The sequence below is a fragment of the Lissotriton vulgaris genome, chromosome 2_1 (assembly GCF_964263255.1).
Source record: "Lissotriton vulgaris chromosome 2_1, aLisVul1.2, whole genome shotgun sequence".
NCBI classification, from domain to species: Eukaryota; Metazoa; Chordata; class Amphibia; order Caudata; family Salamandridae; genus Lissotriton; species Lissotriton vulgaris.
The window spans coordinates 164213466-164237492 of NC_141687.1; the positions used below are offsets into that span (position 1 = coordinate 164213466).

At 45.9% G+C, this 24027-nt stretch overlaps 1 protein-coding gene across 1 annotated transcript in view; it reads left to right on the forward strand.

Moving 5' to 3' along the window:
* Window positions 1–24027, forward strand: part of TSPOAP1 (TSPO associated protein 1) — a 2768302-nt gene that overhangs the window by 1857338 nt on the left and 886937 nt on the right. The window lies entirely within an intron of this gene.

The following is a 24027-nucleotide window of genomic DNA, read 5'->3' on the forward strand; positions in this document are numbered from 1 at the left end:
TAGAAGTGGGAATCTCACTGTACTATATCAAAGCAAGAAGATTAGTAAGCATATGCTATGATGGCACTAGGCCATGAATTTAATAGCCTCGTGGCCTTTTTTTCAAAAAAAGGGCTAAACTTGGTCTATAACCAGTCAGGCGACATCACCTTTTAGAACACTCCCCACAGAGGGTAGATCCCTCAGATTGTACCGCACGTCATGTGAAGGGAGTCTATCTGAGCTCTGTTCCGGTATTATTCAGACCTTCTGATTTCAGGAAACTTCTTCTCTGGTCAGACGAATATTTCTTTCCAATTTTACCCTTGGCCATGTCACAACATTCTAAGAAAGGATTCTTTAGACCATGTGCGGGAGGCTGGCTTAGTGTATGGTGCACACTTATTGAAGTGAAACACCTTGCACTTCTTCAGACTACCCATATGGTGAGTTTGGTGGTCTTAGACAACCATAGAAAGAGGTGGAGCGCAGCCTTCAGGCTTAATCCAGAAGGAGTGTTAAGCAGCTAGTTTTACCAGAACTAATCGTAAATTGTAGGTAAAACGAAAAGGAACCACACAGTGTATTATAAAAATATATTTTTTTATTATATACACTCACTAACACAATACACATATTTCAAATGGAAACAGATAAGTAAGCACAAATACACAGTGGTCTCCAGGGTGAGACCAAACCATTTCTTAAGGAAGTGGAATGCGAAATGCAACCGAGGTCCATACTTAGACCAGAATACTCAGAAGAGCTGGGGGCCGAATGAACCACCCAAAGTAAGTATCCAGGAGCCTCACGGAGGCTGTGTGCAGAATGGAAACACAGCTGTGTGCTCAATGCAAGTCAATGGGAAAGGTACTGTTGCAGTTTTGACGAAGAAGGACACTTCCCAGTGAACCCTGAAGAAACCCTGTGGAAGATGGAAGGTTGGAGAGTCACTCCACCCGTGGATACCCGAGGAACCAGGATGCCTACACCAGGGAAGCTGGGTGGATAAGTGCCAAGTGACATCAGAAATTACTGTAGACCACAATGTGCAGTTGAGGACCAGGCGATGCTGTGGAAGACCAGGAGCCGTTCACGAGCTGTCCCACATTGGAAGTCAAGAACCAGAGGCTTGGGTCAAAGCCTTGGCAGCAGTAACTGGTGAGGTAAACGATATAGGAGCAAAGTTGGGACCAACAAGGTCCAAGGGACTCACCAATTGCAGGAGAGTTGGAGCAGGCCCCGAGCACGTAGGGAAGCCCACTGAAGCAAAAGAAGACCCTCAAGAGGACCCACGGGCCGAATGCACAGGAGTCGCAAGAGGACCTTGAGCACCTCACCAAAGATGTGGCCCATGGTGTAGAGTATGCTGTGAGGACAAAGATCCTGGCCGAAAGAGATGCTGGAGGCTGGGGCTTCTTGTAGCCCGAAGAGCTCTGGAGAATACTGTTCACAGAGGTTGTGTTCCAGTGGTTCTAACCAGGGATACTGGCCTCAAACTTGCTGAGAGGACAGGTCAGGTCTCAAGGGAGATGTTGAACCACCACCTGTGTTGCTGAGCCTTTCGAAGTCCGTGGGACGTCAGGAGAAGCAGACCGGTCAGCTTCATTGCGGTGCCTGCAGATGCAGGGGAGTAACTCCTTCACTCCAAGGGAGATTTCTCTGGTGTCCGTGATGCCCACAGATGACAAAGAAGACGTGCAGGACAGTGAGACGAGGAGCAGCAGGTGTCTTCCTTTGTGCAGTCTCGGTTCCATACGAACTCCATCAAAGTCCAGATGCCCAGATGATCAAAGGTGAAGTGGTTAAGGATTTTGAATCTGACAAATCTGAAGAGCCATCTACAGGTAAGCACTAGAAAGGGGTTCGAAAGATTCAGAGGTCTCTCCCAGAGGAGGGGAGGGGCTGGTCAGAGAGGAGGATACTCCCATGTCCTTTGTCCAGTTCTGCGCCAGAGCGGAAGCCAAGGGCTCTCTGAACTGGCTAAAACTGGAGTATATAGGGAGGGCACCAAATGTGCTCTTCAAAGCAGTCTGGTGGTGATGGCAAGCACTCCCACCCCACCCCAGTCCATTACACTAAGTCGTGTCTGGGAGGTGGTCATGCCTCCCTGTGATAGAACACCTATTGTTCTACCTTTCCCCGCTCAAGCTTAGCTCAGCAGCAGGAGGGCAGCAACATATTTGTGGTTGGCAGCAGCACTAGCTTGCTGTTAGACCCCGAGAGGCTGGTACCGGGAATATAGGGGGGGCACCCAAGGGGAGCTCCCCAGTACATGGGATCATACATCCAACACTGAAATAGGTATTGGGGTAGGATTCCAACATGTTTGATACCAAATATGACCAGCTTTGTTGCAGCCAATATATAGTTAGACATCTTGTCAGTGACTAGATGTCCACTATTTTTATTAAATGTCTGACCGCACTTACAAAGCCTGGAGAATTGACTCTGGGGTTTGTAGGGGTATTCTGCTCATGCAGGGTACCCTTTCACTTATAACCATGCACCCTGCCCTCAAGACTGAAGAGCTTGCCTTAAGGGGGACTTTTTGGTTATAAAGGTAGTTTTAAGGGTAGTGATCTCAGATATAAGGAAACTTACATCTGCTATGAGATGTGCAAGCACCACCTCACACAGGCTGCAATACATGCTGCAGTCCAGGGGAGATCTCTGGTGTACATATGCCCTGGGCACCTCAATACCATTTATCCAGTATTGGGGTATCTTTCATAGATTCACATGCCTGAATCATTCCCCGTCGCCGAGGCGGGAGTCCCACGGTATATAAAAAAGCAGTGCCAAAAGTAAATTACAGTAGTAGGCCCTATGAGAAGGCCTGAGGCCTAGATTGTAGTAGCCTATCTACCTCATTATGCTAAAAATACCAAAGTATTTGATCCAACCAATCAGCTTACAGCACCCTCTAGAACCCTCACTGCAGAGCCAGTTCTCCTCAGATTTTCACAGCACGTCGTGTGGAAGGGAGTCTCCCTGAGTCTTGACTCAGTTTTCTCTAAGCTTCAGGGTATCTGACAAGAAGGCCTTGTTTAGACCTTGCAGAACATGCGAGAAGAAAAGGGTCCATATTGATGACCAGCATAAGGACTGCATTTATTGCCTTTATCCCAAACATGAGGTAAAAAATTGTAAGATCTGCCACACCTTCCCTTCTAAGAATATAAGGGATAGGGAGGCCAGAGTCCTTTTATGGCTAAAACCCTCTTCTACTGATGAAGACAGAGCCTCTACCTCCTGTAAGAGAGCGAAATCTCAAGATGATTATCCAAGTTAGGGGAGAAAACATGTTAAAACCTCCCACTCCACTTCAGGCTCTTCACAGAGATCTCCATCTTCTATCTCTGGAGCCTCAGCTCTCAAGGAATCTTCAAAGTTAACCGTGAGTAAGAGCTCTTCTGTCTCCTCACCTGTGACTACCATTTGAACTTCTACCTCTTCTTCGACGGCTATGATCTCTACAACAGCCATCACCTCTCCTATCCTGTCTACTAGAATCTGCATTGTGGCTAGAAGAACTCTCGTCGACGAAGAAGCACTCGTCAACAAAGAAGCCCTCGTCGACAAAGAAGCCCTCGTTGACGAAGTCATCTGCGGTACCGTCGACGACCATCTCGTCAACGAAGAAGCAAGGTCCATCGACGCCGAGTCCGTTGATGGCGGCCCCTTCGACGTCGAGCGCGTCGACGACTGTCCCGTCGACGCCGAGTCCGTCGGCGGCAGTTACGTCGAGTCTGTCGACGGTGGTCCTGTCGAGTACGACGACGACGAATCCTTCTTCGTCGTCGTACTCGACGCCGACTGTGACACCATTATCACTGGTGTCATCAAGACCAATAGATACTGCTTCAGTTAAGCCTTTAGCTGTGAAACCGGCTTTTTCTACCCCGCTTTCTTCAAAGACCTTTCAATTAGTATCATACCAGAGGCAGCAAGAATCTTACATTTCGCCACGCATGCCCTCTTATCTCATAGAGACTTATGCTGATGACAAAGAGAAGAGTTTTGAGGATGATGACAATGAGGGAGCTTTTGGAATAGCTCACCATCCCTCAGAATTAAATATTAAATGCCAGGAGGATGATGAAGAAGAAGATACTTATTCCGGGCATTATTATCAGGAGGACATTGTAGTGCCTCATCATACAGAATACCGGAGGAGGTCTCAGGTTTCGGAGGCCAGTCATTTACCACCAAGCCTCATCCAAGATTTACAGGCTATGCTGGCAGACTATAAACGACGTTTTCCACCTCAATAGGTCGTGCCTCCAGCCCAACCTGCTGTTCCAGTTCCTCAACCTGAAGTTCCACCGCCCAGGTCTCCGGTCACGGAAACTCGACAACCTGCTTTACCTACACAGACCCTGGACACTTCTTCGGATGAAGAAATAGAGGAAGGAGAGTTACCTAATAATCCTCTGTTTGATCCGTGGGAGGACTACGTTATTCCCTTGCCGTCTCCACCAACCCCACAACCTTCAGACTCACTGCCTGAAGACATAGGTGGATTCCATAACCTCATGCAGCGAGCTGCAACTTGATTTCAGTTGCCGGTGACAGTGGAGCAAACAGAATGTTTCCTTCATGGTTTTAAAGAAGAAACTAGGAAGGTGTCGGGAGCCATTCCTATTATAGATTATATCTGGAAAGAAGGTGTCAAGGTGATGAAAAACCCTGCTTCAGTGCCAGCAGTGTTACCAAGGATTGATAAAAAATATCGAGCTCCTCTCACTAGTCCTGCATGCCTCATTGGACACCCGCGGCCGGATTCGGTCATCTCGCAGGCCGCGCAGCAAAGATCGAAAAACCCAGCCACCCCCATCACTACACCACCGGATAAGGATGGGCGTCGTTTGGACCTTATTGGTAAAAAAAATTCCACCATGACTGCTGCCTCGATCAGAGCTGCAAATTCTTTAGCGATTATAGGGCGCTATGATCGCCAAATGTGGTCCGAGATGGCTGGTTTGATTAATCTAATCCCAGAGGATAAAAGGCAGGAGGCACGCAAGATCTTAATGGAGGGGGAACGTGCAGCGGCAGAAACCATCGACTGCGCTTTGGATATAGCAAATATGAACTTTAGACAGCTGGCAGGAGCTGCAGTTCTCAGGCGACAGGGCTGGCTAAAGGCTACCACCTTTAGGCCCGAAGTCCAACTTAAGATCTTGGACATGGCTTATGATGGAGAGTCTCTATTTGGGAAAAACACATCGACGAGGCTCTTTAGGCAATCAAGATGGATACTGATACTGCAAGATCCGTAGGTTCATAGCAGTTTAAGAGAGGATCTTTTAGAGGTGCTAGAGGACGTGGATACTCCTCTAGAGGAAACTACTACCAACAAGGCAGGCAATATCAGCCTCAGTACCGGCAAAGTTATTAATCTTCTTATCGCCAGTCCAGAACAGCTAGTTTCTCTCGCCAAAGGTGGACGAAAGCGCACAAACAATCAAGGGCGAGACACTCACAGAAAACAGTGAGATCAGCCAGGCACCAACCTTATTTCCTTCCCTCCCTGTGAGCGCGAATATATCTGCCTTTCAAGAACAGTGGCAGCGGATTACATCCGATCAGTGGGTACTGGTCTTAGTACAACATGGTCACACCCGGGAGTTTGTCAACAGACCACCAATAACTCCGCCCAGGGGTCCCCTCCCCCTCGTCTTCACTTATTGTTCAAGGAAGTTCATTCAATGCTCCTCAAGAACGCTATAGAAAAAGTTCCAGTACATCAGAGGCGGACAGGCTTCTATTTCAGTTTTTTCCTCATAAAAAAGAAATCAGGGGAATGGCGACCGATCCTGAACCTGCGCAAACTCAACAAATATCTCAAGAAGCAGGGTTTCCGCATGGTCACTCCTTCGGAAATTTTAAATTGCCTCAAAGAGGGAGATTTTATGGCTTCCTTGGACATGGAAGACGCATATTTCCACATCCCAATCCATCCAAAACATCGGAAGTATCTCCGTTTCACTGTGGCTGGCGCCCATTATCAGTTCAAAGTAATCCCATTTGGCCTCAAGTCGGCGCCAAGGATTTTTACAAAGTGCCTGGCCCCAATAGCGGCAGCACTATGCTCATCAGGGATCCAGGTGTTCCTGTACTTGGACGACTGGCTAGTCAAAGGTCCATCAAAATGCAGGGTGCAGAGCGACATAACAGTGTGCCGCAATCTCTTTGCATCCCTAGGTCTCACTGTCAGCGAAAAGAAGTCTAAATTGGTTCGGAAAATAATCCTACTTTTCCTAGGAGCTTGTCTGGACCCGATACCATGCAAGGCATTCTTGTCTCAAGAAAGGCAGCTCCGTCTACAGGCATTGGCCATAAAGCTATCCAAAAGAAAGTCACTTTCTGTTCGCCTCTTTGCTTCACTTCTGGGAATGTGTTCTTCAGCCATAAATCTCATTCCGCTGGCACGTCTCAAAATGCGGCCTCTACAGGAGGAGCTACATCTTCAATTGAAGCAAGCAACATGCTCTTTCGAGGACATTATCAAAGTCACCCGACGCATAGTGGATGCTCTTCAATGGTGGAGACAACTTCACAATCTAAGACAAGGACTCACATTCTTGCAAACTCGTCCAGACTGGCCAACCCAGCCCTTGGAGGGCTGGGGAGGCCATCTCCAAGACTTGCAGGTGCAAGGCAAATGGTCTCACAAACACAAGAAATGTCACATCAACAGTCTAGAGTTGAGAGCCATCTTCCTATCTTTACAAGTGTTCCTCCCCAGAATCGCGACGTCTTCAGTCTTGGTCCGAAAGGACAATACCACCAGCATGTTTTATGTAAACAAGCAGGGAGGAACAAGGTCAGCTACACTATCAAAAGAGGCTCAAGAGTTATGGGAATGGCTAACGCTTCACGACATAACTCTCAAGGCGGAACATGTCAAAGGTCTGCACAATACCCTGGCAGACAAACTGAGCAGATCCTTGTCGGATTGCCACGAGTGGGAGCTGGACAACATGCAATTGATCAAGGTGTTTCAGATTTGGGGCAAACCAACGTTGGATTTATTTGCGACCCACCAGAAAAGGAAATGCCGGTATTACGCCAGCAGATACCCTCAACAGGGATCAAGAGGGAATGCCCTGTCCATGCGATGGTCAGGGATCTATGCTTACGCCTTTCCTCTGATCCCGCTGATTCCGCGAGTGTTGCGCAAGATGAAATTGGAGAGCTGCGGTCTCCTTCTAATTGCTCCCAGATGGCCTCGTCAATATTGGTTTCAGGAGCTCATGTTGCTGTCACAGGAGCCTCCGATCAAACTTCTACCGATTCCAACACTACTGTCACGCAACGGGGGTCAGATACTTCACCCAGACCCTCAATCTCTGAAATTGCATGCATGGCTCCTAACTTCTTAGAATTTTAACACCTACAAATTCCTCAAGACTGCTGAGACATCTTGAAGAAAGCACGAGCCCAGAGCACGTTGAAGACTTATCGTCTCAAATGGAAGCGTTTCTGCTCCTGGTGTACTTCTAACGCTTTACACCCTATCGAAGCTCAAACAGAAAAAAATCTGCATTTGGCTCGCTCTGGTCTTTCATTCTCGTCCGTCAAGGTCCATTTAGCGGCTTTATACAGGTTCAGGAAGGTGGCTGACACTCCATCACTATGCTCTTCGTCACTGATAAAACAATTCATGAGGGGTCTTTTCCGGACTTATCCTCCAGTTAAACCTTCACCACCGGAATGGGAACTCAACACGGTCCTCTCACAGCTGATGAAGCACCCGTTCGAACCGATCCACAAAGCCAACCTCAAATTCTTGACATGGAAGGTCGCCCTGCTTTTAGCCCTAACTTCTGCCAGGAGAATAGGAGAAATTCAGGCTTTCACTATCAAAGAACCTTTCTTACATTTTTCTCAAGAGTATGTCACTCTTCGAACTTTCATACCCAAAGTGCCTTCTCGGTTCCATCTGAATGAACCAGTGAAATTGCGGGTTTTCTTCCCAAATCCGACAACCCCGGCGGAAAGAACTCTACATTCTTTGGACATTAAACGATGTTTAAAGTTTTATCTTCAAAGAACAAAAAACATCCGAAAGTCAGATCAGCTATTCGTGGCTTATGCTCAAACTACACTTTGGAAAGCGGTCACTAAAGCCACAATTTCCAGATGGATAGCTTCTGCGATCCATTTCTGCCACGTTAAGGCTAACCGACCAGTACAAAAGACTGTAAGGTCTCACTCTACAAGGGCTGTAACAGCGTCTACAGCATTGTTTGCAGGAGTGACGCTAGAGAACATTTGCCGTGCTGCAACATGGAAGAATGTCCACACGTTTACAAGACATTACTGCCTGCAATCAGCAAATCAAGAGGATGCAGCAGTTGGTCAAGCGGTTTTACGTCACCTGTTTCCATAAGAAAATATTCATGTAACAATGTTTGGTTCATTTTATAATGTGTGTATACTATTCAGTATTTTGTTGATATAGAAGAAGGGCATGTTTAGCAGATTGCTTGTTTGTTGTGCTAATATTCCTTTCCTGTGGAGTACTAGATGACTACTCTTTTGAATTTAGACATGTTTTTATTAGTAGATCATTTACTTTGCAATTGTTGGGTGTTAAATATAAGTTTATGGGGGTACACCACGATGTCTCCCACAGTCCGTAACCGACTTTTGCCTGGCTTACTGCTTGCTATTCTGATTCAGGCATGTGAATCTATGAAAGATACCCCAATACTGGATAAGAAAACAAGTTACTTACCTGTAACTTCAGTTATCTAGTATTGGTATCTTTCATAGATTCACATGCCCCCACCCTCCTCCTTGGAGATTCAGTTCTCTAAGTTTGGGATACTCATTCCCACTTGTGCTAACGAAAATCTGAGGAGAAGTGCTTCTGCAAAGATGTTTCTAGAGGGTGCTGTAAGCCTATTGGTTGGAGCAAATACTTTGGTCTTTTTAGCATAATGAGGTAGATAGGCTACCACAATCTAGGCCTCAAGCCTTCTCATAGGGCCTACTACTGTAATTTACTTTTGGCACTGCTTTTTTATATACCGTGGGACTCTTGCCTCGGCGACGGGGAATGATTCAGGCATGTGAATCTATGAAAGTTACCAATACTGGATAACTGAAAATACAGGTAAGTAACTTATTTTCTTACTAGGGACTTAGAAGGGTACACCAGTAGCCAATTAGGAAGGTACCAAAGTACTTACCACTGTCAAATTTAGGGAGAACGTGCAGTGACCGGGGTCCTGATTAGCAAGATCCCAGTCAGACTAGTCATAAAACAGAATAACATCAGCAAAAAGTGGGGGTGAACATGAAAGCACATTCTACTTTCCTACAGTGGAGAACTACAGTTCTTGTTTTAGTAAGTGACATTTTCTTCTTCAATAATATGCTGGGCAGTGAATCCAAGGATATGGATTAACATTTATAAGGATATCTCATAGTTGGCGCTTGTATAGTTTAATAATGGAAAATGTTTGGTGCTCTTGGATGTACTGGGTATGAGGCTACAGGGACTCCCCATTAGAGTTACTCCAGTTGTGATTGCCATCTGGATTTTAAATTCCTGAACTCATATAGTTTTCATTTCAGCAACAATTTCAGCCCAAAATTGCTTAATATGTGGGCAAGCCCACCTAATATGTTTAAAATAACCTGTTACTCCATTACCACTCCAGTAGGTATCAGTAGTCTGCTGGTAAAAGATTGAAAGGGAATAGATAGCAAGCAAACACTACTTTGTAGTTCACCTCTCTATCCAGTGTTACCAAGTGCACTTCTTGTGAAATCTCGCTAAAAGAGCATCTCAGTGTCTTTCTTCTAAAGTTTTACCTATTATAGCTGACCAGTGTTTCTGTAACAGGTGAAGCTATGTCTTATTATCTCCTACATTTTACAAATTCTCTAACGGTGTTTATTCTTTGGTAGCTGCTAAATTGGTATATGTGCACATAACCTAGACCCTTAATTGTGGATAATTAAAATGCTTACTTTCGTCCAGAAGAAATTTCTGTTTACAGATTGGCAAAGAGAGGATTTTCTGCCTGAAAAATAGAATGCAAATCTCAGTTCTTCATTGTCAAAAGGGCTTAGTAACAGTGATGGATTAGCATGTGAGATGGAAACATAAATTATCCATAATTAGGGTATCTTTCATAGATTCACATGCCTGAATCATTTCCCGTCGTCGAGATGGGAGTCCCACTGTAACATAATCAAGTCGTATTTAAATAATTCCATAGGCTATATATGTTTCAAATAGCCTATATCTGTCCTTTTTAGTTCTTGCCTGGCGATGCAGCGCGAAGCGCTGTCGCTAGCGAGATCTATTGTTGTTGACTTGCCTCGGAAGGGAGACAGGAGATGGGCACGCGCAGGGGCGACTGGAGGTTGTGAACACGCACGTCCCGGCACGCGATGTGCACATCTCTTGTCCCCCTTCCGTTCTAACGGCGTTAGAATAACTTGCAGGAGAAAAAACAAACTGACTCGCGTTTTGTTTTCTAAAAGCTTACATGTCAATTGCAAGCAAACCTACCCCACCTTGTTTTGAATGCGCATGCAAGCTCCAAGCGTGGCGCACTTTACATGTACAGCATACCTCACCCCACATGTACAGCATACCTCACCCCACTTACCGGCTCTTGTGGGGACTTGCACTGCTCCTCGGCTGGTCTCTGTCTTCAGCCGGTCACTGCAGCAACATGCGGGGCTCCGTCTTGCTCACAGGAGCCCCATCTGAAATCCTTCTTTGGCCGCACCATGCGGCATTCACAAAGGCCGGGTGGGCTCCCGCCGGGCTTCCTGTACTGTTTTTTTTTATGTTGCTTTGGGCGCTTTGGCGACCCCCTCCCTGGTTTGCACGAGCCACGCAGCACTTATTCAAGTACGGCGAAGTCCACAGGCACCGCCACTGGGCATGCCTATAACGCACGCATAGCGCTTTTTCACTTTCCCTTGGTATTGCCTGCCAATGGACCTGGGCCCCCTGGAATTGCTACCACCGGCCGGAGTTTGACACTGTCCTTTCTGACATCAACAGACGGACACTTCAGGGCAGCCTGGCGCTTGTTACATACTGGTGTTGAAGGAACTTTGGTATATTGCTCTATATAAATATAACCTTCCGATGATGTCACAGAGGTCAAAGGTTGTGCCCAATAGCTCAGATAGCCCGCCCCCACCAACAACCACCCTGTGAAATTCGGAAGTTGGGTCTCCTGCCTCCAGGGGCTGTGGTGGACGCATCCCCTGTTCTTTGCAGCACTGTGCCTCGGACCTACTAGCAGGGCAGTGGCTGCGAACAATGTGCCACCAGCACTGCCTGCTCCGAGAGAGCTCAGGCTGCTGTGGCCAGTCCCCACTCCTACCTGTGGGTCAGCGCAGCCACCTGTTTTGAGGGGTCTGGGAATTCATTATCTGCAGAGCCCAAGGCCACTGGAGGGTACCGGAACTGGTTGTGGGTGGCTCTGTTTGACGCAGCGTGGAGTCTGAAGCTGGGCGGCCACCCTTCCCCACCGTCACTATTTCCTCTGCAGCATGCACACACTGGCTTCAGGTCCCCCCATGTGTTAGTCTGCCCCTGAGTGGTTTCAAGCTGTCGGCACCGATTCCTAAAATCTGAGGCTAGCTTTCTAATCTGTGGCACCCAATCCTCACCCTCTTAGCACCTAATCTGCAGAACCAGCGCGCTTTGAAGCACTCTTGTAGGAGGACAAAGTCAATGTTTACCATACTCACTTCAGTGCATGCTGAGACTATTTGTTTACAACTAATTGAACAATCACGCCTGAAAAGCAGGTGTAAATAGAAAGTTGTGCTGCTGTTGTGCGCCTTCTGGTAGAAGATCGAAGTTTCACTACTTGATGGATGTGGCTTGGGTTAACTAAGGGGGAGAGGTAAGAGGAGGCATTTCGAAGCTGCGTACAAATGTAAGTTGGTGGGCACTTCCAAAGCCAGTGGCTAGAGAAGTTGGAATATGGTGTGCCTTCTTAACAGATATACAATTCCTCCCTGAAATTATCACTAAATACATATCAGCTGCGTTACAATCTATCGTATGTACTGTAAGGACATGATGGTGGCCTTCAGAATGTAGCCTCAGACCATAAGATTGGATAAACATGCCTGATTAATTTCAGGGTGACACAGTTGTTTCCACTACAGTAGGGTTAGGTTATAAGTTAGTGTCCTTATATAAGCACCTCCAGGGTGTTGTAACTCTTTCAGGGCCACCTCTGCATAGTTTCTCACTACAAATACGGGTACTTGTTAATAGTTTTCTCATTACACAAGCTTCATCCTTTGGCTTTATTGGAGAGAGTGTAAATTAAAGTGTCACCCCAGTCCTCTCATGTTTTCCTGGTTCATGCGTGAGAAGCTCATGGAGTCGGGATCTTCTTTTTTTTTTTTTTTATTCTACCACTTGTAGTCCTGGTATTATAATGAGTTAAACATGACTACAAATCCAAGTATGCACCAAAAGAAACCTGGCCTGTATAAGGTACTCATGATGCGTCGAAGTGTGAAACGGGTGATCTCTATACAAAGAAGGCACCGGAAAGTCACACACAGTGCTTAATTTGTAAAAGAGAACGTTTGGGGATCCAAATTTCTCTTAAAACCTGCTGATGACGCTGTCAAATGTTGCGTTGCCGAATGTAAAGGATGTTTAAACTTAATTTCATCTCGTACCTCTTTAATCCCTGCCCTGTTTTTTCGTCCCCGCTCTACCCCTTTCTCAGTATTTTTCCATATTTCTCTTTCTCATTCTTTCCCCCTTTGCTTTATTTTATTCATTTATTTCTTTAAAAGGTTTTATATAGCGCTGCTGGACCCAAGAGTATCAGAGCGCTTTACAAGGTAGTAAACATGAACATATTAAGATACAATATATAATTGACAATGAACAGAAAAATTGAAAAATAGATAAAAACATTGGGTTACATGAGTGACGGGGGCAGGAAAAAGAGGAATAATATAAGGGACTGGGGGAGTTGAAATTATAGAGAGAGAATGGGGTGAAGTGAGGTGAGTGTGACAGAAGTGGGAGAGGGATTGGGTAGAAGAGCAAATCAGAGCAGAGATGTCATGAGCAGGGTCTAAGTCAGTAACATTAAGAACCCCAATATTTTTTGAGGAGAAGTACTTTGAGTCTTTCTTTGAAGAGAGGGTAAGATGGGTTTCAGCGAAGGTCTTTGGGGAGTGAATTCCAAATCGTAGGAGCATTACCAGAGAATGAAAGTGATTGGGTCTTTTTACATTTTAGTCTAGGAGGGATAAGGACAAGGGAGTTAGTGCTCCTCAGGGACGTGGAGCATCCTGCTTTATGTAGTTTGTTTGAAAGGTAAGAGGGGGTGCTTTGGTGGAGAGCTTTGTGCGTGATGCAAGCAATCTTACAGGTGGATCGACCTTCAATTGGGAGCTAGTTAAGGTTTTTGAGGACAGGAGAGATGTGGTCAAATTTTTTACAGTCAGAAATAAGTCTGGCAGCTAGGTTGAGGACAAGTTTGATCGGTGCTAGGTGGACTTTAGGGGTGCCGGCCATAGAGGCGTTACCATAGTCAATCCTAGAAAGGACAAGCGATTGGACTACGATTTTGAAATCCTCAGCTGGAATGAAAGGTTTAATTTTTTTGAGGTGGTGAAGGGTGAAGAGAGCACTTTTGGCTGTATTTTTAATGTGGGGGATGAGAGTGAGATTCTTGTGTCTGCTGATACCTAGGGATTTGACAGAATTAGAGGTGGAGAGGGAGCAATTAAGTGCTTTGATATCATTGATCCAGAGTTGAATGGGAAGGGAATTGTTTTTGGGAGTGAAAAGGATGATTTTGTTTTTTTTATGGTTAAGTTTGAGATGATTAAGATGGAACCAGGTTTGGACTTTAATCAGAGTGTCATTGAGGTGAAGGATGTCCTTGTGGGATTTAATCTTTTAGTATAGTTGAGTATCATCGGCATAGAGGTGGTAACTGATTTTGGCCTGTTTGAGAATGAGGGTGTGAGTGGTTCCATAAAAAGATTGAATAGGGTTGGAGAGAGGATAGACCCTTGAGGACTCCGAGTGAGACAGGTTGAGGTTTGGATAGGCAATGATTAAGCTTGATTTGTTGTGATCTATTTTGGAGGAACAAGGAGAACCATTTGAGTACAGTGTTGATGATAGTGGATTCTGAAATTGGACTAAATTCGCTCCAAGAAGCCTTGTTTTTAGGAAGGTGATCGGTCCGAGATGAATCAGGATGGGGAGAGTAGGGAGGGGTTGAGAGGGGTCGAGGTGTGGGGGGGAGGAGGAAACGGTGAATTATGAATATTAGGGAGGGTGTTTTCGTTGAGGGGAGGTTGGAGAGAGAGATGAGGGGAAGTGAAAGAAAGTTCGATGGTGTTGACTTTATTCAAAAAGAAGCTGGCAATTTCTTCGCATCTTGCAACAGAGGCTGCTAATTTAGGAAGGCCAGAGAAAGTTTGTTTTTTAACGATGGTAAACAGTTCTCTAGGGCGGTTTCTGGCCTGGTCAAGTTGTGACCGGAGAAAAGAAGCCTTTTCGTTAAGGATATGTTTTTTGTAATAGGCTCTGGTGGTTCTCAGGAGAGCCAGGTTGTCAGAGGAGGGATGGCTCCTCCAAGCACGTTCTGATTGTCTGAGGACCCGTCTTTCACTGTTGGGTTCGGCATTGAACCAGGACTTGGGAGGGATTTTTTTTTGTTTTTTGAGTTTAATTGGGGCAATTAGGTCGAGGGAATCAAGAATAGAATTGTTGTAATGGTCGGCAAGGTCATTGGTGCTAAGAGAGAGGGGGGAGAAGTAAGCGAGTTTTAATTGTGGATTCCAGTTCGTCAGGTGGAATAAGGTGAAGGTTTCGAGTGAGTTTCATAGGTAAAGTGCCAATAGGGGCGGGGTGAGCAGTGGGGCTGTTCAAGGTGAAGAGGATGAGGTGGTGATCAGACCAGTCTACAGGAAGTATATTAGAGAGAGAGGCCCAAACCTTGTTCGTCAAAATAGCATCGAGGGTGGCACCTTTGATGTGAGTATGGGTATAGCAGAGCTGGGTCAGGTCAGTGATGTCTAGGGCCCCATTAAAAAGGGCGAAAGCAGGGTCATCATTTTTGTTCCAGTAGATGTTGAAATCACCAAGGAAAAGATTCTTGGGAGTGGGAGAGCGATGCTTGAATAATAAGGTCAGTCATCTCTTCGGAAAAGGGGAGGCAATTTCCAGGGGGGTGGTAAATGGTGTGTAGCCGAGTGGTGGGAAAGCCAGGGAAAGAGAGGTCAGCACAAAGGTATTCAAAGCACGAGGGTTTCTTGGCGCTGGACAGGTGAGATGTCATAGTTCTCTTTAAAGATAAGGGCAAGGCCTCTTCCTAATTGATCGATTCGATCTTTCCTAATCATAGAGTAGCCAGGTGGAACGAGCAAGTCGAGGATAGGAGTAGAATGGACGGTGAGCCAGGTTTCAGTAAGGAATGCGATGTCTATGTTTTCACTGAGAATTGTTTCAGCAATCTCGGTTGCGTGGCAGGAAGCGGATCTGCAGTTTATCAACATGCAGTAGAGGGGAGAGCGGACCGGTAGTGGGGTGGTGGGTGAAAGGGGGGATAGATCTAAGTAGTTGGGGAGGTCTAGGTGATGTTGGGTGAGGGGGGAGTCGGTTCGTTCTTAAGAGAACTGGGATAGTAGATTGACCAAGAGGGGGGGATAGTGGGCGACACTGAGGAGGGAAAGGCAGGTGAGTTTTTAGAAAAGTTGGCTCCAGAGGTTATAGGGCAAGTATCACGTTGAGGCGGGGAGGTCGTGTTGGTATTGCAGGGTGGGACGTTTAAGGAGGGATCCTTGTGTTTAGATTGGGTAGCGTAGTTACAGGGGAGGGGAGGGGTGCCGGTGTTGGTAATGATAATAGGTGGTCTGTTTGTGGGCGGACTAAGAAGAGTGTCGACATGCGACGGTAAGGCGCATTGTGAGACGGTTGATGTGTGGTCAAGATCAGAGGGATGGGCTTTTAAAAGGAGTGAGATATCGCTTCTGAGTGAGGTGAGTTCTAAAACGAGGGATAAAAGGAGATGTTCAACTTTAAGGAGTGATTGAGTAGGAATTGAGGAGTAAAGTGCATCAGTTTTTTTAAGGAGGTAGGTAGGGTTAGAGTTATCAAGGGGGGGGAAGCAGGGGGCGGAAGGGGGGAGAGCCTTGAGGGAGGAGCAGGGGTGGATTCTAGTGGGGGGGTGTATCTTTATTAGGGGTAGGGCTTATATAGGAGGTAGACGTAGCGGAGGCATTCAAGTTAGGAGGACAGATAGGTGAATGAGGTGGAATTCCAGGAAGGGTTGGTGTACCTGGTGTATTGTGGGATGTTAGAGGGAACAAGGGAGTGTGAATGGGAGGTATCGGTGGAGGATAAGGTGGAGCTATTGGGGAGTTTGTGGAGGACGGTTAGGAAAGGGGGGGAGACGATGAAGTGCAACAGAGGGTGAGGGGGTATGGGAGTTGGGTCCAAGGGTGGGAGGAGGATAGAAGAGAGGGAATTATTAGAATGTGGGAAAATGAGGGGGTAAGTAGGTGAAGCTGGAGGAGTAGCTGTGGTGTTGGATATGGTGGAGGATGAGGGGGGATTGATCGAGGGGTGATTGTCCAGAGGGGAACCAGTAGCTGAGCATCGGACATTAGGGGTTAGGGAGGGAGCCTGGGTAGGTGTGGGGGTATCAGGGGACTTAGTCAATTTAAGGGAATCAGGGGGGTGTGGGGGGAACTAATGTTGAGGAAGATGAAAGAGGGAAAAGTACATTGGAGGGCTGGGAGACATTAAAGGACTGGGATATACTAGGGGACTGGAAGATATTAGGGGACTGGGAGATATTCGGGGACATGGAGACAAGGGTGTCATAACAAGGTATAATGTTGAGGATAATCTGCTTGATTGGGGGGAGTGTGAAATGGCGAGAGGGGATAAAGGTGGAAGGAGAGGAAGGGGATCACTATTTGTAAAAGTGATGGAGGCAGGGGAGGTCAGATGTTGTTGGGAGAGGGTGACAGTGTTGGGTGTAAAAGAGGAGGAGGGTGCGTCAGGGGGAAGAGAAAGGGGGGTAAGAGAGACGATGGGAGATGAAGGAGGTGCGAGTTAAAGTAGGTCCAAAAGAGGAGACAGGGGAGCCGGGGACGATTGTGTGAGGGATTGTGATAGAGAGCTGAAGTGGTATTAAAAGATGTGGAGGTGGTCTTCAGAAGTATGGATGAGAATGTTTCCAGATTTGAAGATAGAGATATTGATTTCTCCCGGAAAAGAAGGGGAGAGAGTGGTGGAGAGTTTCAGACGTATGGAATATTGCAGGAATTAGTGATAGGGAGGTGCCGGAGAAAAAGACTTTTCCATTTAGAAGTGTGTTTTGTAAAGAAGATGTAGTTGGTGATAATGGAGGAGTTAAGGTTATTATGGTGATCAGCAAATAAGGTTTCTGGGTGAAGACAGAGAAGTTTGTGCTTGAACGTTTTCTTACCATGTTTGGAGAGATTGGGGGGGGGTTGAGGATATACTAAGAGTTATGGCCGAGTTTAGAGATGGGTGAGGCTGAGGTAGAGGGGGAAATGAGAGGGGAGATATGATAAGGCGTAAAGGGAGAGGAAGTAGGAGCAAATAGGTTAGACCATATAAGCCACAACAAAAGATAGTGAAATGAGGAAGTGGGGGGAGGGGGGTCAAGTGGCGTTTAGCCAAAGCCGACTCCGACAGTGAGAGGAGTGGGTGCAGCCAGACAGCGGGACAACGTGTGGAGGGGCAGAATATTCAGATGAAATATACAGTACAATCTAATAAAAAAGAACAACCAAAGGGAGGCAGGTAGCGTTTAGCCAAATACGACTCCAACTGTGAGGGGAGTGGGTGAAGCCAGACAGATGGAAACCGTTTGACAACCATAAGGAGTAGAAGGAGGAACTAGGAAAGGGGGGAGAGATGGCACGTTTAGACTGATGCGCAAATAACAGCATGTGGTATAGTTCAAATAGATATAAACAATCACATGAAGTACGTATAGACTGTGCAAAAATAACAGAAAATGGGAGAGTTCAAACAGATAAAACATGAAGTACAAAATGCAATTCAAACAGATATAAAATCAAATTGCGCAATATAAAATTTTGATGTTCAGTTACGAGGGGGTTAGGGTTAAAACAAAAAGTAGCATAAATTGAAGTTCAATGGTCAATAAAGAAATCATTAGAGTCACAGGGTAGAATAGAATAGAGCATCCGAGGGATGATTAGAGAGTTAGGGAAGAAGGAAGGCGCCAGATTAAAGGGGTGAGTGAGGATAGAGAAGAATAGAATTCGATAGGGAAATCAAGGGAAGAGAAGAATGTAATTTAAGGTGACGAGATGGCAGGCTGGAGAGGTACAGGCAAATTGTAATCAGGGCTCGTCTTAGGATCACACCTCTGCAGTCACGGATACACGTCTGCACCGCTATGCTCTGTCTCCTCCGTTTCCCTCCAAGTCACTGGAACCTTTCTCTTATCAGCTGCTTTCTCTCTGGCTGTTCTGCACTACTCCTCTCAATCACGGACTGTCTCCACTTCTCAGCTTCAATCTTATAACTCAGTTTCTATCACTCTGGTATTTGTTCTCTCAACTTAACTGCTTCACTCTGTATGCTTTGATCTTAATTTCAAAGCTCGCCAGCTTCTCCAACTAAGATAGCTTCAATCTTTCTAAGAGAGTATCAGCTTCTCGGTCTTTCTCGGACTTCAAGATGGCGACTGTCTGCCTTGAAATAATTAATTGCATTGATGCTAGCGACTGGCTGCCGCCTACAGACTGACTAACTCACTGCCTCATGCTTTCGCTAATATGGAATCTTGTCCCTTCATGGAAAGTTACGGCCAGTAACCTGCCGCCCACCAAATTCTTGTACCTCCCCGTACCAAGGACACGTTCTCAGCCGGCCGGCCGGCCTGATGTTATGTCTTCGACACGGAGAAAAATACAGTCTTTCGATAAGGGCCAGCCTGAGCCGGTTCTCTCCAAGCGAACAACACCTCATAACTAAAACATTACATTTGACCTAGAAGCATCTCAAGCTGCCGGGGCAGAAAGAAAGATGGAGTCTCTCCCGTATGAGGCCTACAGGGCCCGAAATAAGCCTAACTCCATCGGAAATATACTAGCACTCTTATAAAAGGACGCATTACTACCCTTACTAAGGAATCTATCCCTTAACATAGATTTATAAGCCCTAAACTAAAGGAAAGGGTATGGAATTGTATCAAACGCCTTGTAAATAGGCCCTAGCTAAGGCTCTAGTCCTCCTATTAGAATGATAGCAGACTAAAGTCACCTCCAAACACCTTCACTCAAGAAAGGGGCAAAAAAGTTGGTTAGAACACTTCACCCTTGACTTTAGGCTACTAATCATTCGCTAAATGGAACTAACATCCGTAGAGGAATAATACAAAACGAAACTAACTGATCTATTTCTTGTACCACATCTACAGGTCTGGAGTAAAGAAGGAATGCACTGAATAAAGCAGCAAATAGCTACTAAAATGCAAATAGTAATCATGATACCCCCTAATATCTGTCGTAAAGAAGGTAAGTCAGGCAACCAATTGAAGAGCCAGTCAAACCAGCCCTGGTCAATATGTTTTCTAACTTCTTTGGTCAAGTCATGAAGTTTGTCAATATGGGCCTGAATGGATCTGGTATGATCTGATAGATTGAAACAGCAAAGGCCCTCAAAGTCAGAACAGTCATGTCCATGTTTGAGCAAAAGATAGTCGATGGCAGCCCGGTTCTGCAAAATAGCTCTGCGTTCACCCTGGGCGTCCAATAACATGTCAGATAAAATTGTAGAAGTATGATTGATAGATTTAACCATCCAACAGGCCATCTTCCCAATGGATTTTGCATTGTAGACCGCTAAGGCAGGTACACCTACAATCGAAAAAGCTAAACTAAGATATTCAGATTTAGAAAATAAATGTAGTGTAGAGTCACAATCGTCATGTAACATTACAGCATCACGAACAACACGGGAATGCATATTAGGATGTGAAGAAAACATCAATAAGCTCAGTCTAGTGATGGCACAGGGTCCTACAGAAATGTTTGCGGGAATGTACGGCCAGGACGTATTACCACAATAGAAAAGCCATCCAGAAGGTAAAAGCATTGTACGATAATGACTAGGGGTAACTACTAAACTCTTGCAGGTCATATTATTTTTAACAGAAATACATGACTTCGGGGATCTTCGGGAACACAAAGTTCGTTCATGTGCTGAAAAAGAAGTGGCACCCCTCAATTTTAAACGCACACATTCAGTAATTGCATTGGGATCGCAGGTAAGGAAAAAGCATAAATCACCCTGGGTGATATTATACGTAATTATTTGGGAATGAATCGGGGGTGTTGGATCTGAAAGCACAGTACATAAAGGACAGTACTCGTGCGTGGCAAAGTCTCCAAGAATAACATTAGGACGGGCATTTGATATATTAAAGATATGGGATTAAGTCTCCAACGAAGCAGGGACAGCAACCAAACAGGTCGCTAGTATATCAGTCACCGAACGCATCGGTGTTAAACAGAAATGTGGGGAGTTGGTCACTCTTCGTGCCAGAGTAGTCCAAAAGTTAGATGATGAATCCCACGCAGCAAAGGAACGCGGTACTCAGGTTATCGAATCAACCAAAGTCTGTGGGTTCCCTCCTTTCCCGACGTAGCAGGCCAAAAGGAGTCCAACGCCGGCACATCCTGCAACAGCAGTCCAGAGAGTGATCTGAAAGAAAGTCAAATACAGGCATTATTCATTCTCGTAAATAACATTTGTCAGCCGGGACAGCTTCCCAGCTTTCTTTCCCTGATCTCATGACAAGAATTGTATTATCATGACCGGTTGCAATAACTTCAGATTGTTCAGGGGGATTTTTAGGCGATTGCACCCACACTCTCGCTCCTGGATTATCTGTGGAGCCAAAACCTTGTTGTCCTCGTACAGTTAGCAAAGTTGGGGCAGTGCCTTTCTGAATTTCACCACTGAAAACAGGCATGATTAACAATTGAGCAATTCGGTCAGTTTTATGAATCGGTAAATCAACCTCACTGCTATTCAGCAGGAGCACCTTAATCTCTCCCTGATAATCACTGTCAATGACTCCTCCGAGTACTTGAATGCCTTTTAACCCCTTTACTGCTAAGGCCATTTACCTATTCTCCTCTAATTTCCATTGAAATCAATGAAAAGTGCATGACGAGTTACCCTTGTCATTAGCAGCCAAGAGGTTAAGGCCAGGCCCGATCCAAACCACGCTTGCGAAACATTTCCCACAAGCGATTATTAGGTTCACCATCAATGTCCTCGCACTTCACACCATCAGCCAGTAAAGCAAGATACATATCACGTTGATGAACTTATAACCTCCAGCAGTACGACCCTCAGGTCTGGACTGTCTCTCAGGTTTAAGCCATTCGCCCAGTTCACCAAGCTGACGCACAGATTCAAGCACCATAGACAATGCATTGCCAGTCTGATTAATCAACAAAGTCATCATAACTTGCTTATAAGCAACAGGGGAAGAACGGATAATGCGATTACGCACAGAAGATGTCAACAAATCATCCAACAATCTGTCAGACGTACTCAGAAAAATTGCAGTCTTAATCACCTCCTCTTTCAATCGTTGTGCTGCATCGCGCAATGTCTACCATGGCTTGTCATTCAGAGGCCAATCAGATTCAGTAGGGTATTTGTAATTACAACCATCAGTCGCTACCTGAAGCAGACTAATTTGACCAGCACCATTGTAATTGCGAAAATGATCTTGGACAGTAGAATCAGAACTTAAAGAACAAAATTTCAAAGCATCTCCCCCATCCAACATGATGCCAGCAGCACCTAGTTCATAAAGACGCACCATCCACGTAAGCAAGGCCTCACCGGGCCGTTGCCCAAATTGTTGCAGAATGTCACTAACTTCCTGTTGCGTAAAATCTTCCAAACTGTCCAAAGGAACACCATTCGGATTACCAGGAGCCTGCTGTTACTTTCGTCGAAAAACCGGATGCGCAGAAACTTCAGGACGAGCATCAGAAGAGGCTCGATCAACAGATTTAGAGGGACAATCAGAGCGAGAAACATCATCAGAATGGAAAGAGCGACCACGGTCGCCGGATTCATCATATTTGTCACAAGAAGTAGATTTACTGTCACGTCCGGAGCAAGAAGACTCGCGCTTGTCAGACTCCTCAGCCGAGGAACCAGAATCATTTGAGTCCCAGATATTACCATCCCATTCATCAGGATTCCAGTCCAGTCCGGCTTTCGCCACCACCAGACGTACCTTCCGCTTATAAACACGACCACGACGATTCTTATATTTGTATTTCGCAATTTGAACAGCAGCCCTTTCGGCTATTGTCTGATAAGTCTCAAGTTTGTCGGCAAGCAATTTATTTTGACATCGCAAAAGAGTATGAGCATTTTGCACTTCAACAAACTTCTCCTCCATATCTGCATACTGTCTCTGCAATTTCAAGAATTTCTCATGTACAATCCTGTACGCAGTTAAAACAATCCAACCTCTGCGTCCCAAAATAGGAAGCTCATCACCCTTCACTACTGGTGCTTTCTGCAAACAAGCAATAACATTAGCCGGCTCCGCCAGCTCCAAACAAGAACTCCAATTTTCACTCAAACCAGTAGAATCGTCCCACTCACGGGCCAAAGCCTCGTAAGGCGTTGATTCCCAGCCGGGAATTTCAATAGGCAATTTGAAAGTAGAATTCGACTTTCGCAAAAACATTTTGACAAACCAAAAAGATATATACAACTTTAAACAAATAATATACAAAATAAACTCCGTACGTGCCGAGTGCAAACCAACAAGATAAAAACAATACAACGCACACAGGCTTCGTAAACAGTTCGTGACGCCAGATGTAACGGCTAGATTTTCGGATTACCAGATAGAATCAGCTCACAAAGACACCACTAACCCAGCCGAAACGTAACCACCTCCCTCCTTAGGACCTATTTACAACAGGTATCTATATTTCCTACCCAAGGATGGGGAATTAGCAATATACAAGCTTAGATCTTTTAAAATACCACACTCATACAATATAGTCTCGCGACCACATGGGCCCAGACTAATCTACCCTGGGGCAGTTCTGATTACTTACCATTACACACTGGCTGCAACCAGTGCTTTCTCAGCCACAATCCTGTGGGTATACACATCGACCTAAGTCAATGCTCTCATTAATGCCTCTTTCTCTGGAGACGATCTCATTACACACCGGTTTCCCTCCCGATGCTCTCATTAACGCCTCTTTCTCTGGATACGATCTCATTACACACCGGTTTCCCTCCCGATGCTCTCATTATCGCCGCCTTACAACGACGATCACTTTCCTATGAAGTCAAGTCAAGTCACTCAAAAAACTTATATAGCGCACTACATACCCAGAAGGTCTCAAGGCGCTTGAGGAAGGGGGGGAGATCTATTTATCGAATATCCAGGTTGTAAGCTGTTTTCTGAAGGTTAGGTGGTTTTGAGTAAGGCGGAGGTGGATGGGAAGGGAATTCCAGGTTTTGGCCGCTAAGTAGGAGAAGGATCTTCCCCCCATGGTGGCTTTGTGGATGCGCGGAACAGCGGCGAGGGCTTGGTTGGACGAACGTAGCTGGGTGGTGGGGGTGTAAAAGGAAAGGCGCGTGTTGAGGCAATCGGGACCAAGTTCGTAGAGGGCTTTGTGTGCGTGCGTGGGTGAGGAGACGGAACGTTATCCTCCTGTTGACGGGGAGCCAGTGAAGGTCTTTCAGGTGATCGGAAATGTGGTCTGGCGGGGGATGTCTAGTATGAGTCTGGCTGAAGCGTTTTGGATGCGTTGGAGTTTTTTCTGAAGTTTTGCGGTGGTACCGGCGTACAGGGTGTTTCCGTAGTCCAGTCGGCTTGTGACCAGTGCGTGGGTGACCGTTTTTCTTGTTTCGGTGGGGATCCAGCGAAATGTTTTTTTGAGCATGCGTAGGATGTTGAAGCATGATGATGAGACGGCGTTGACTTG